A 13,374-nucleotide genomic window follows, 5' to 3' on the forward strand; every position below is an offset into this window, starting at 1 on the left:
TTTGGATCCAACCCTCAGATCTAACTCAGACGCTTTTTACAGCTCCTGGATACTGAAAGCTCTCCAGCTCCTCCCTTACCCATAATGCTTTAGCCCCCTACCATACCTCAGATCCTGTTTGCTAGCCTTATAGTTTCATAGAACTTTATAAACTGAACTAGGATGAAAAAAAAACATTTGGAACTCAGAGGCAGGAACATTGTTTCCTGTATTATCTTCTCATTCTTCCAGAAGACACAAACCAGTTGGCAGGGAGATGAAAGGAGGGGAGTTGAGGAAGAATGAAAATGGACAACACAGATGGAATGTTATGTGAGTACATAACTTCTTTATCTGATGTTGCCAATTTTCATTCATTCCTCAACAAGTGTGATAGAGTCCCCAGCTACCTGAATCCCGGAAGGACTCTAAGGAAGGATATTCCTGAGCACTATTGAGCTGAAGGCTGCACTTCCCCTTGAGACCAGATCCAATTTATAATGAGTAATAAAGGTATGAAGACTAGCCCAAGTCGCAGCCACACTGATATCATCTATGGAAGACCTGGATAAAAATACTGATGAAGTTGCCATAGACCTGGTTAAATGGGCTCTTAAAGGTACTGACAAAGGCAAACCCAATTTGTTACAGACAAAGAAAATGCAATCAGTTAGCCATTTGGCTATAGTTACTTTGGTAACTGGCTTGCCCAATTTTGATTCTGGAAAAAATAAAATAATTGATCATTTTTTTCTGAAATTCCTTGTTCTATGCAAATAGAATCATAACTGTCTGTGAACTTCCAACAAATGTAACATGTATTCTTCTTTGTTTGGGAAATTTGAAAATAAAATTGTATGATTAATGGATTGACTGATGTTGGATTCTGACAACACCTTAGGAAGAAAGGATGGGTTGCTTTGTAATGCAACCTATCTTTATGGAAAATTAAATAAGGAGGCTTAGAAGATAAGGCTTGAAGTTCAGAGACTCTTCAAGCAGAGCTTATAGCTACTAAAAGATAGTTTTTCAGGTTAAACGTTTTAGTTCACACTTTGTTGATGATTCAAATGGAGACCGAGTTAAAGCTTGTAAAACTAAAGTCAAATCCCATGGTGGATTTGGATCTTTAAAAGGGGGTCTCCCTTATAAAGGCCTTACAAAGTTTTGAAGATGCTAAAGCTGAATTGTTATATGAAACTTAGAAATGGCAGCTAATTGCACTTTAATAGTGGAGAAACTAGATCCTTCATTAAAACTGTAGGTACAAACTCAAGAACGTTATGTACTAGTGCTGAAAAAAGGGTCACTGACCTTTTGTTGTGCCCAAAAAACACATATTTTCCATTTAATTCTGTAAATCTTCCTAGTGGAAGCTTTATGAGAGGATAAAATAATGCGATGGACAGGGGAGAACAGGCTGGGTTGTCTAGCTATCAATGGAAGTGGAGAAACCATGTGGTTAGCTTTAGGCCTAAAATGTCCAGGTGAATCATGTCTGTTGGTGAGACAGGAGGTCTGGAATTGGAGCCAGAATCCATGGAGAGTTAACTAGATGAGGTCAAAGAAAGGGGAACCAAATATGACAAGGCCAATAAGGGGCAATAAGGATGACTTTGCACTTCAATTGAGATGTTTTCTGGAGAAACCTGGGGATTAGAGGGGTTGAGGTTATGCTTAGAGGAGACCAGGGGGCCAATCTTGGAGGAGAGGGTCTCTCAGTGATTCTCCCAGTGGGGGGATCAGGGCAAAGAACCTGCTGCACTTGTTGTTGAGGTGATATGCAAAGAGGTTGCAGCAAGGTTGGCCCTGTTGGTAGAACATCTTTTCCATAACTCTCATATTGAGAGAGCACTCATGAAGCATTAAAATGGACCTGCTTGACTTGTCTGCTATCATGTTGGGTTTCCCCAGAACGTGCATTGCTATCAGAAATTGATTGGATGAGATCACTCATTGCCACACTCTCAGAGTTTCTCAACATAAGGGGTATGATCTGGTTCCACCTTGCTTGTTGATGTACCACACTACTGACATATTGTCCCTCTGAATAGCAATAATCCTAGAAGGGAAAGGCTCTTGAAAAGCCTGCAATGCTAGGAGTACTGCTGTCATTTACAAGTAATCCCCCCCACTCAATTTGACAAATGTCCGTGTTCACTATGGCTGTAGGCTGAGGAAGAATGAAGGGACGGCCTTGTAATATCTGATCTGATTTAATCCACCACAAGAGGTACTTTTGGCATGCCCAAGTTATTTTGATCTGGGTGGACATAGGTTGGTAAAAAATGGACCACTGATTTGTTACAGTCTATTGAAGAATTCTTATATGGTATCTTGCTAATAGAACCAGAACTAATGCAGAGGACATTGACCAGCAAGGCTTACAGAATCAATCAAACTGATAGAGAAGAATTTTGAATGATCATTGACTTGAAATCAAATAGTGTGTACTCTTTTTAAGGGGTGGGATGCTGCCACAGATATCATATTGAAAAAGGCCCCTATGAACTCTAATGTCTGAGATTGTTCCAGCTGAGATTTGCTGTGATTGATGGCAATTCCTAGATGACAGCAAAGCTGAAGTATATACTCTCTTTCTTTTATCAGAAGATGCCTGGTTGGAGTGGTTATGAGCCAGTCATCCAAGTATGGAAACATCCGGAATCCCTGTAGTCTCAAGTGAACTACTGCCATGCATTTGGTGAACACCCTGGGGGCTGTGGTGAGGCCACAGGTTAGGGCTCTGAATTAGTAATGACTGGCTCCCAGCCAGAAGTGTAAGTGTCTTCTGGACTGTGATAGTATGCATCCTGAAGATCTACTGAGCACATCCAGCTATCCTTGTGCAGGAAGGGCAAAATAAACTGAACTGTGACCATCCAAAACTCTGTATACTGAACTGATTTGTTCAGATTGCTCAGATCCAAAATTGGTCTCCAGTCCCCTGTTTTCCTTGACACTAAAAAGAAACTTGAGTAAGTTCTGGACTCTTTCTGGCCTGGGGGATGACTCTTTTTTTCTAGCAGCTTTTTTATTTCTAGTGGTGCTGATTTCCTCTGACTGGGTGGAACATCAGGAACTTTGTTGACTGTTAAGGGAGGGGGTAGGAAAAGGGTATTATGTAACCTCTAGAAATAATCCTCTATACCCATGTATCTCTTGTAATGCCTAGCCAGGCTCTCTGATGCAAGGATAGATGACCCCTGACTGCCTACAGACATGGACAATCGGGTCTTCTTTAAGGAGCACTGGTAGGGTCTGTTCAAGAAAGAATCTCTGGACCCTTGGGTCTGCAGACATCCTCTGCCTCATGGGAGTTGTCTTCTGTTAGAGTTCCCTCCTCTCCCCCTAGGGGAAATATATCATGGAAAGGACCCTGGGACTTTCTGAACTACATTTTTGACCATCTTGTTGATTCCTAGAGATGATTCTTTGAGGAGTAGAAAAATGTACACCCACTGCAGAAAGGGTCTTACTCTCTTGTTCACACCTGGAGAGTGTGTCATTAACTTTAAGGAAAACAGAGAACTTCTCCTAAAAGGAGCATTGATCAAGGAGGACTTGAAAGTCTCTGCAAAAATCACACAGGTGCATCCAGGCATGCCCCCTAATGGAAATGTCTAAACCTGCCACCCTTGAGGCACCTTCAGCTGCATGTGAAATGAGCCTCATAGATGAATTTGAGAATGATTATAGGGTAGTCAACTGTGAGGCAATAGAGCTCTCTGGCTCAATAGCAATAGTCCCAGAAAGGGATTTGGAAAGTTATTTAATCAAATCCCTCTGAAGTCTTGTGAAGTTTGCCAAATAATTCAGTGACCTGAGTGCAAAGATTGCTGAAGCATATATATGCTTCCCAAATCTGTACAAAACCCTGGACTCCCTGTTAGGGGATGGACTTATAAACTCTGTTCCATGAGTTCCTTCTTTGTGGATGCCACTATGACCATGGTGTCTACTGGTACTCCTTTGCTCCAGAATTCTCTTCCTTTCAATGGTGCAAGGATACTGTCTGGTCTCTAGGAGATTGGATCAACTGCATCAGGTTCCTTCCACACCCACCTAGAAATCAAATCAATGAGCTCATTGGTGGGTGAAGTAACTAAGGAGGTAGATGGACCAGACCCAAAGGTTTCCAGGAATACCAATTCCTCTTGGGAAGGGTTGTCGATAGACCAACCACCCCTTTGCTTGAGGACCTCCAGGATGTCTCCAAAGGAGATATCATCAGGTGGTGATCTTGAGGACCCTTCCCCCTCATCAAAATCAGTATCCTTTGTGACCAACTATTGAGAAGAGTCTAGCTGCCTCCTCTGGCACTTTCTCTTCCTAGGGACTTCTTCAGTGGGATGTTCCGGAGAAGGATCAGAAGAAGTAAGTATACCTTGCTGGGTAGACTGGAGACTTTGGGCCATCTGTCACTGTGCAATAGAGTGTTGAGGTTCAAGGCACAAAGGTATATGGGATTCAGAAGGAAGATCCGAGGGGGTGGAATCGTCTGTCCTCTAAAAGCAGAGAACACTCTCTCCACCACCTCAAAGGAAGAATGCTCTAGGAGAAAAGGAGGCCATTGGAGCCAAGAAGACATGCTTCCAAACCATCAGCTTCCTCTGAGTCGAAGGCATTCCACCAGAGGCACAGGTCAGAGCTGAGCTGTCCAATGCTGAGGCTCTAAGGGGCAGAGGCAGCTCTGACAACTTCAGAGTTGATTTTAATACCTCAGATCTAAAATTACACTATGGTTCCAAGAGTCATCAGGCTCTGTCACACTCAGAGCTGGTCCACTCAGAGAAGTTATCAAAGCAGAAGACAAAGTCTTTGTGTCAGATACAGACAGTCCTGGAAAACTCAGATCGAAGGGCTCTGAAGCCAAAGGTCAGATTGGAGTAGGAACCAAGATGGGTGGAGTAGTACTGGAAAAGGTCTCTGGACCCAAAGGGGAAGAAACTGGGAGAACTCCCATCTGTATATGTGCCAAGAGAAATATCCACATCATTCTATCCACATCTGGTTCCATCAGGTTCCTGGAGGAATGAGAAGGGGAGGCCACTGAAGGGGATCTAGAATGGCGGTATCACTCTAAAATGATTGATGGCAGTCAAGAAGGGACAGGAACTAGAGGATACATACCTGGTCCAAGGGAGCTGTTTTGGTCCAAAATTATCATATCCAATGAAGCAGACTGAGTATCTGAGACAGATGGAGCTGAGGATTTAGTCTTTGGATCCAGCAGTTTTGAAATTTTGTGGGCTGGCTCCATGGTCGTATCAGAAGATGGAGTGGAGCATCTGGAAGGGTCCAACAGATGCTTTCTGGGCTCCTTTTGTCAGGTTTGAAGGTCTGAGCATCAGATAAAGATTCAGAAAAGGCCCTAGGTAGAAGATATTTCAAGATCAGCTTATTTTTCCGGTCAGTTAAGGCCCACAGATTAAAAGTTTGCAAATATTGCATGACACCTTTAAGTGTGCCAGGCCCAAGCAATAAACACAAGAGAGGGCATACAACAGGGGGATCTTATGCCCACACTCTCTGGACTTTTTAAAACTGGAAGGTTTTTCAGCCATCTGAAAAAAAAATATAACACTAAGAAGTTTTATTTTGGTTGTTAAATTAGGAAAGAAAGAAAAGGGAAAAAAAAGAGAAAAACTACCAATGATGGTAATTAAAGAAATTGCCACAAGAATAAAGGTAAAGGAAGGAAGAATACCAACAATCGTAATTAAATTAGACTTAGAAAATTGTATGATAAGGGAAAAATAAAAGAGCTATATAACAAAAAAGGTATAAAGATAATGAAAAATAAAGAAACTGTTTAATTATCCACCAGAAAAACACTAATGCTTGAGAGCTAACAGCGACCACGTCCGTACACAAAGGTGGCAAATGAAATCAGCGGTATGGTAGGGGACTAGAGCATTATGGGTAAGGGAGGGAGGAGCTTGAGAGTTTTCAGTATCCACGAGCTGTAAAAAGAGGCTGAGTCGGATCTAAAGGTTGGATCTGAACCCAATTGTTGAGTAATGAATGAAAATTGACAACATCATATCATAAAGATCATTGAGACATTTTTCCAGCTGCAATGATCTATGGATTTACTGCATGTCATAAGGGCTAGATGAAATGAATTAAACTTGCTATGTCACTAAAATTGATTTTGATGACAATTAACCATCAACAAATCTTGGCATCTCTTGCTGTACAATACAAATAGTACTGACTGAAGGCACAGTACCACCTCTCCAAGCCTCTGAGGCAAAGGTTCCCACATTCTCCTTCCTTTATATAACAAGTTCCAAGGTGTTAAATAAACTAGCTACATTCAACAAATCCTGACTTTGATAAGCAGGATCTGGCTAAAGGTAATTTGATTTAAAACTGACCTAAGATATGACTACTATGAAAGAGCATAGATCACCAGAGTTATTATAGTTTACAATATTTTGTTCTCTTTCTGATAGGTTCATAGGTGTTTACTAGGCTAATGACCACAAGAGCCTTTTTAAGCCTAGCCATGCATCCCAAATCTCTGACAAGTTCTGATACCCTTGATAAGTGTAAACATGGGTTTGAGAGAAGAAACATTTACAAGCGAGGGCCTGGGAGATGAACCATTTACAAGCTGCCTGCGTCCATTACAGACACAAGTGGCAAACCAGGGATGAATTTCCTGTTCCCCATCCAGATGTCAAAGTTACACTTCAATTCGGTTATGGAGGAACTCTGCTTCATATGGATGTGGAGCCTGTTCCATAGATGGGGTAGTCTCTCAGATACATACCTGTCTCTTGAGCCGTTACTATTTATATCACAGGCAAGGTTTAAGTCTTTAGAATGTGTTTTTCTGGTGCTGTTTGTTTTGTGGATATGCAGGAGGTTCATCAGAGTAGGGTCTGACAATGCCCTGTATGTCAGCCATAGATCTCCCCTCAAAAGCCTGTAGTAGACAGAATACAGAGATAGGGCCTTGAGGTGGTCTGCACAGGACATGTTATTTATGCCCTGTATTTTTTTAGTGAGGAACCTCTGTGGATGTTCCAGTTGTTGGATATGCCTGGTGAGGTACATACCAAATGGGGCATTGTCCTCAGTGATAGGTCTGATGAATGCTGAATACAGTGGAACAATGTATTCCTTGACCTAGATGCCATACCTTTCTTTATAAGTTACACAACACAGAATGATTTCTCACTACTGTAGACACGTGATGGTCAAAGGCTAGACACTACTGTAGACACGTGATGGTCAAAGGCTAGATTACTGTCTATGCATGTCCCCAAGTCCCTGACTACTGGGTCAACTCTTATGGGTGTGTTGTCAATATGATAGGTACCAGGGGTGGATGACTTTCTGAAGATACTATTATGCATTTTTTGGCATTTAGTTTTAGCCTGTGGCTCTGACACCAGTTGTTTGTCTAAGTCACCCCTTCCTGGAGAACATTTGTGCCAGTGGGCGATTCAACAACAGCTCCTAATTTGCAATCATCTGAAAATTTAGTCAGCCAGAGGCCATTGACTTTGGCCTTGACTTCAGAGAAGTAAATGCTAAAAAACAGCGGTCCCAGGACTGACTTGTGACTAGCCTCTTTATGAAATGGACTCCCCAATTCTAACTTCCTGGGTCCTGTCTGAGAGCTAGCTGGCTATCCACCGGGTGACATAAACTCATTGCACAAACCTAACCTCTTAAGTTTGTCAACAATGCCCAAGTGGGGCATTGTGTCAAATGTCTTGGCCAGGTCAAGGTAGGCAGTGTGAAACATTTTGCCTTCATCCATAGCTTTGGTGACCTTCTCAAAGAAGTCCACCAGCTTGAGTAGGTATGACCTGACCTTGATGAAACCAAATTGGGTTGGGTCCAGTATCTGAAGGTTTCCTACATAATCATTGATCATTTCCATGGCTTTACATATGAGACTAGTGAGACTTATGGGTTTGTAGTTTCTAGGGACTGTAGATGGCCCACCTTTGTGAAGAGGGATGACTGATGCTATTCTCCATTCATGAGGCTGTTTGGAGGCTACAGTTAAATAGGAATTCCAGAGGGCCTGACAGGTCATGTCTCATACTATTTATATGGCATCCTGGTATATTCTCCGGACCTATTGATGCAGTGCTCTTGGACTTAGAGAGAGCATTAAGCACCTGTTCTCTAATGATAGCCGGGGGGGTTATATATTATGATATTTTTTTGAGGAAAGGTTGAGGGAGGAGAGACAGGTAAAGTTGGAGCTGAATTTGTCAGCGAGTAGGTTTGCTATATCTTCTGGCTAAGTACAGGTGGTTCCATTAACAATGAGCTCTGCACACAATTGTGTATTGCCTTAGAGGTTGTGGACACAGCTAAAGAATGCCTTGCGGTTGTCCTTGGCCTGGGAGGCCAAATTTACCTCAAATTTGGCTTGGGTAGACTGCATTTGTCCTCTGAGTTGTTTATTTAGTTTGATGAGAGTGCTTTTATCCTGCTGGGTGCCACACCTCCGAAATTTTGCTGTAATTTTCTTTCCTCTGTTATACAGCCTACTGATGTTGAGATTCCACCTAGGGTGGCATGTTTTTTTGAGTTAGTTCTGTACTTCTTCCTGGTGGGTACAGCTGCATCTATACAGCTATTAACATGCTTTGTATAGTATTTCTGTGAATAGTTCTGCATAGGCAGCTGTGTTCTCAGAGTTTGTGGGTGCTTGACATTTTGCCAGGTTTATCACTTAATAGTGATAGGTACAACAAATTAATAGTGACAGGTACAACAAATGGCCACAGCATAGCCATCCACTTGCACCTGAAGCAAACTGCTACCCTGCTGTGGATGTTTGCTTAATTTTTATCTTTTTTCTGGCTGGAAGAAAGACGGACAATTGAACCAGTAGTCTTTTCCATGGTCAAGCTGAAAATGGTCCCTTTTTCCCAGGGAAGACAAACAGCAACTACCAGTAAACACTACTGGTCCACAAAAGTTCCCTTTTGACAGAAAAAAACTAAGTAAAACACTATATCTGACCCACAAAAGTAAAATAAACAATTTCTCCACAGAAAAAAATGCTTACAGTTACTTTGTACCACTTTTAAACTACAGAAAAATGAGCACTCTGTTTAAAAGAACCTTATAGTCTCGAAACAGTCCGTTAAAACACAACATTCCTAGCTTTAAAATAACTTGTCTCGAGCCAGTCTGTTAAAACACAACACTCATAGCTTTGAAATAACTTTCCTGAACAGGAAAGTAAAACAACAAAATTAAGAAAATATAATTTTTTTTCCCTTAAAGGGAACTTAATCTGCCCAACAAAGAAAAGCACAAGCCAACCATTGATCTTCAAAAACCTCAGAGGAGCGTACTCTGGCGACAGTAAAACTGAAGGGCTTTGCTTCCAAATCTGTGTTTTAGTCAGCCCAGCTGGTGCTGCCTGACAGTGTGGGCATGTGGAAGTTGCCCTGAAGCTTTGGAAGCTGGCCAGCTGTTGTTTCCTTGGCAGAATATAGCCCATATAGCTGAGGCTACTGCAGCAATGATGAATATGATGAACATCCTAAGCTCTTAGAATTCTTTAAAAAATTGCATGTCCCTAGAAAAGAGTAGTAATTCAGTTCTGAAATGCAGCATAGGTTGTCAGTTGCAACATGAAATCAGAGTGACAGTAGCTAGTACGATATGTATCACTAAAAAGACCACAAGCACAGTTTCATTATTTCTCTGAAGTCAAGGTCAACGTCAGTGGTCTCTGGCTGACTAAATTTGCAGATGATTACAAATTAGGAGCTGTCATTGAATCCCACACTGACACAAATGTTCTCCAGGAGGGGCTGACACAGACAAACAACTGGTGTCAGAGCCATGGACTAAAACTAAATGCTAAGAAATGCATAACAGTATCCTTTGGGAAGTCATCCACACCTGGTAACTATCATATCGACAACAAACCCCTTAGAGTTGACCCAGTAGTCAACTGGAGTTCTAGTGGGAGTGGAAAGGTAGCCTGGTCTGTCTGAGCTGGGAAACACACAAGGAAGCTTAAAGTGACACTTACTTGTTGTAGCTAGTCGGTACCTTTTCACTTTTGGCTAATCAAAGTGTGTTTTTACATTAAGAGGACTAGAACTGCTATTCCAGTGGCAGGAGTAAAGTAGCCTGGTCAGTCCAAGTTGGGAAATACACAGAGAGGCTTAACATGACAATTACTTGCTGTAAATATTGGTATTGTTTCACTTTCAGCTAACTAAAGTGTGTTTTTACTTTAAGAAGACTGGGACTGCTATTTTAGTGGCAGTAGTTAAGCAACCTGGTCAATCCTAGTTGGAAAATGTACAAGGAGGCTTAAAGTGACATTTGCTTGTTGCAGCGAGTTATTTCATTTGTTTCTGACACCTTTTCACTTTTGTCTATCTAAAGTGTATTTTTACATTAAGAAGAGTGGGACTACAATTCTAGTGGGAGTATAAAGGTAGGCCGGTCTGTCCGAGCTGGGAAACACACAAGGGAGCTTAAAGTGACAATTATTTGTTGTAGCTAGTTTTAACCTTTTCACTTTTGGCTTACTAAAGTGTGTTTTTACATTAAGAAAACTGGGACTGGTATTCTAATGGCAGTAGTAAAGTAGTCTGGTCAGTTCAAGTTGGGAAATATACAGGGAGGCTTAAAGTGAGATCGTTTCATCAGCCAGAGTTTTTTTAGGGACATAGTTGGGTGTTATTCTGCACTTGAGAGCTACTTTTTCTGTGTTTTTACATTACGAAATTCCAGGATAATCCATATTGTGGCAGAAGGTGTTTACCTAGTCTCTTGGGAGATACTCCAGGGAGTTTAAAGTGTAGTTGTTTATTGGCCAGAAGTCATGGGAGTTTGTTTCAGCTTTTGTTGTCTGCTGTAAATTAGGCATGTTTTTACAGAGCTGATCACCTAAGTGGTGGTTAGCATTTCCCTGTATATCAGCAAACCTATAAAGCTAATACTTAGGACTTTAATCAGTAACACAGAAAGGCTTTGTGTGGAGCTAAGCTTAGGCAGCTAGACAGTGTCATACAGCACTAAAATCATATCATTATTAAAACCAAGACCCTAAACCATAATAGCTCAACCCTAATATAGGTCCTGACAACATGGATTTGAAATTTCCTAATGTATGTGTCCAACTTGGTATATATAGGCATCCTGAAACAACATGCAATGTCAAAATGACAAAACTACCAACATAGCAAAAAAGAAAAAAAAACCCTCAAAGCAACCTTAAGGTGTAACTGCTCAATTCTAGGAGCCTAAATAAGAAACTCCACATTCTACAAGCTCTCCTGATTGAGGAGAATGTAGACATCTGTCCTGTTAATAAGACTTCATTTAAAGCCACAGAAAGTACTCCAGCTGTGGAAGGCTACAGTGCCTTCTTCATATTTAGACTAACAGCAGCACAAACAGGGGCTAATTGTGGAGCTGTTTCTATCTACGTTAGTAACAAATACAACTCTAGATTGGTTAAACAGGATGATGCCCTGGAACTCATTCATGTCCAAGCCTCCACAGACAAGGTTCCCTATCATATACTGACCAGCTACAGGTCACTCACTATGACCCACAAAGCTCATATTTCTTACCTAGAATTACTAGAGGTGCTCACCATCTAACCAAATACCCTATTCATGAGAGACTTTAACTACCCCTCTATAGACTAGGAAATGTACACTTCCTCTAACTCACAGGCACAATGTTTCCTGGACTTTATCCACACAAACACCCTGGACCAGATAGTGCATTCTCAAACCAGAGGATCAAACATATTGGATCATGTACTCACTAACATGGGAGATCATTGCACCCCAACCCCCCCCCCCCCATGTCTCATTCTCATTGGTGAAGATGGACCACAAAACTGTCTCCCTTGATATAAAAATCAACTCAGAAGACAGATCCAAATCCGTAAAAGTTTGGAACTATACTAAACCAAACTATATCCTATCAAACGACAGTTTATCAAAATTCGTGGCTCTCTCAAACCCCAAGAACACTTTCGATACAATACCTCACTCAGGTATTGTTGACAAACTCTCAGAACTGGGCATAAATCCCTACATAACTCATTGGATTGCCAGCTGCCTCACAGATAGGCCCTTAAGAAGTCAAGATTGGTGAGATCCCTCCACCAAGAGACTGGTCACCAGCATAGTACACGAGGGTTCTGTGTTGGGCCAGCTCCTGCTTGACATTTACTTCTTGGAAGTCAAGGCTAATATCAAAGGCCTCTGGCTTACCAAGTTCACAAATGACTGTAAATTGGGAGCTATCATAGATTCCCCCAAACTTAATGCAAAGAAATGCATTGTAGTGCCCTTTGGGAAAGCATCCACCCAGGCTAATTACTTCATTGATGAAACACCCCTAAGAGTTGGCATATGTAGACAGTAATCTGGTATTCACCCAACATGTAGTCAAGATAGTAAGAAAATCTTTTTCTGTTACCCAATTCATAAGCAAGGATATGGCATCCAGGTCCAAGAAGTAATAGTACCACTCTACTCATCCCTTATCAGACCCATCATTGAGTACACAATGCCTCCTTTTGCATGTACCTAGCCATGTCCTTGCAGCAGTTGCAATTCCTTCAAAGGTTCCTCAGCAGGAGAATCTAGGGTATGAGTACCCTGTCCTACACAGATCACCTTAAGGTCCTATCTATGTACTCAGTCTCCTACACATTACTGAGAGGCTATCTATGCCTAGCATATAAGGTGTCCTCAAATCCAACTCTGATGGATCTCTTGCACATCCACAAAATAAGTAACACCAGAAACACTAGATCCAAGGGCCTGGACTTTGTCTGCGATATAGGTAGAACTTGCTGGAGAGACCAACATGTGTCTTAAAGGATCTCTGATCTATTGAATAAGCTCCCCATCTACATGAAGCAGAGTTCATCCTTAACCCTGTTCAAAAGAAACCTTAATCACTGGATGGGAAATTGCAAAGTTACCCCCAGCCTGATCCCTATGTTTCTGATAGACTGAAGTCGACATTAAGTAACTTAATCTTCAACTAACTTAACCTCCCCCCCACACATAATCCTTAGCTCCCACTCTACTAACATACCCCACCATGTAGGCTTCCAAAGGACTCTAGGAAGAAAACTGGGTTGGGTTGCATGGATAGGCCTGTAAACACCCTGGTGATCATTAGCCTAGTATGACCATATGAACCTATGAACAAATTGTGAAAGTATGAATATTTTTTTTTATCTGAAGGTTTTTCGTATAAGAAAATATTTGCTTTAAATAACTTTATTTCTTTTACTGCACAGGTCAATACTCATTCTTTACAGAGTGTGTATGACTGTTGATACTTCTTCCAAGGGCTATGGCCACTAGTACTGTTTTGTGGAGGTTTGCATGGCTGCATTCTCAGAACCTC

The 13,374-nt window shown here is 41.5% G+C and overlaps 1 protein-coding gene across 1 annotated transcript in view; it reads right to left on the minus strand.

Moving 5' to 3' along the window:
* The window catches only part of LOC122799535, a 200,371-nt gene that overhangs the window by 1,386 nt on the left and 185,611 nt on the right, over nucleotides 1-13,374 (minus strand). The gene's annotated exons all lie outside the window — the stretch shown is intronic.

This window comes from Protopterus annectens, chromosome 4.part0, assembly GCF_019279795.1.
Source record: "Protopterus annectens isolate FY-2018-M chromosome 4.part0, PAN1.0, whole genome shotgun sequence".
NCBI classification, from domain to species: domain Eukaryota; kingdom Metazoa; phylum Chordata; order Ceratodontiformes; family Protopteridae; genus Protopterus; species Protopterus annectens.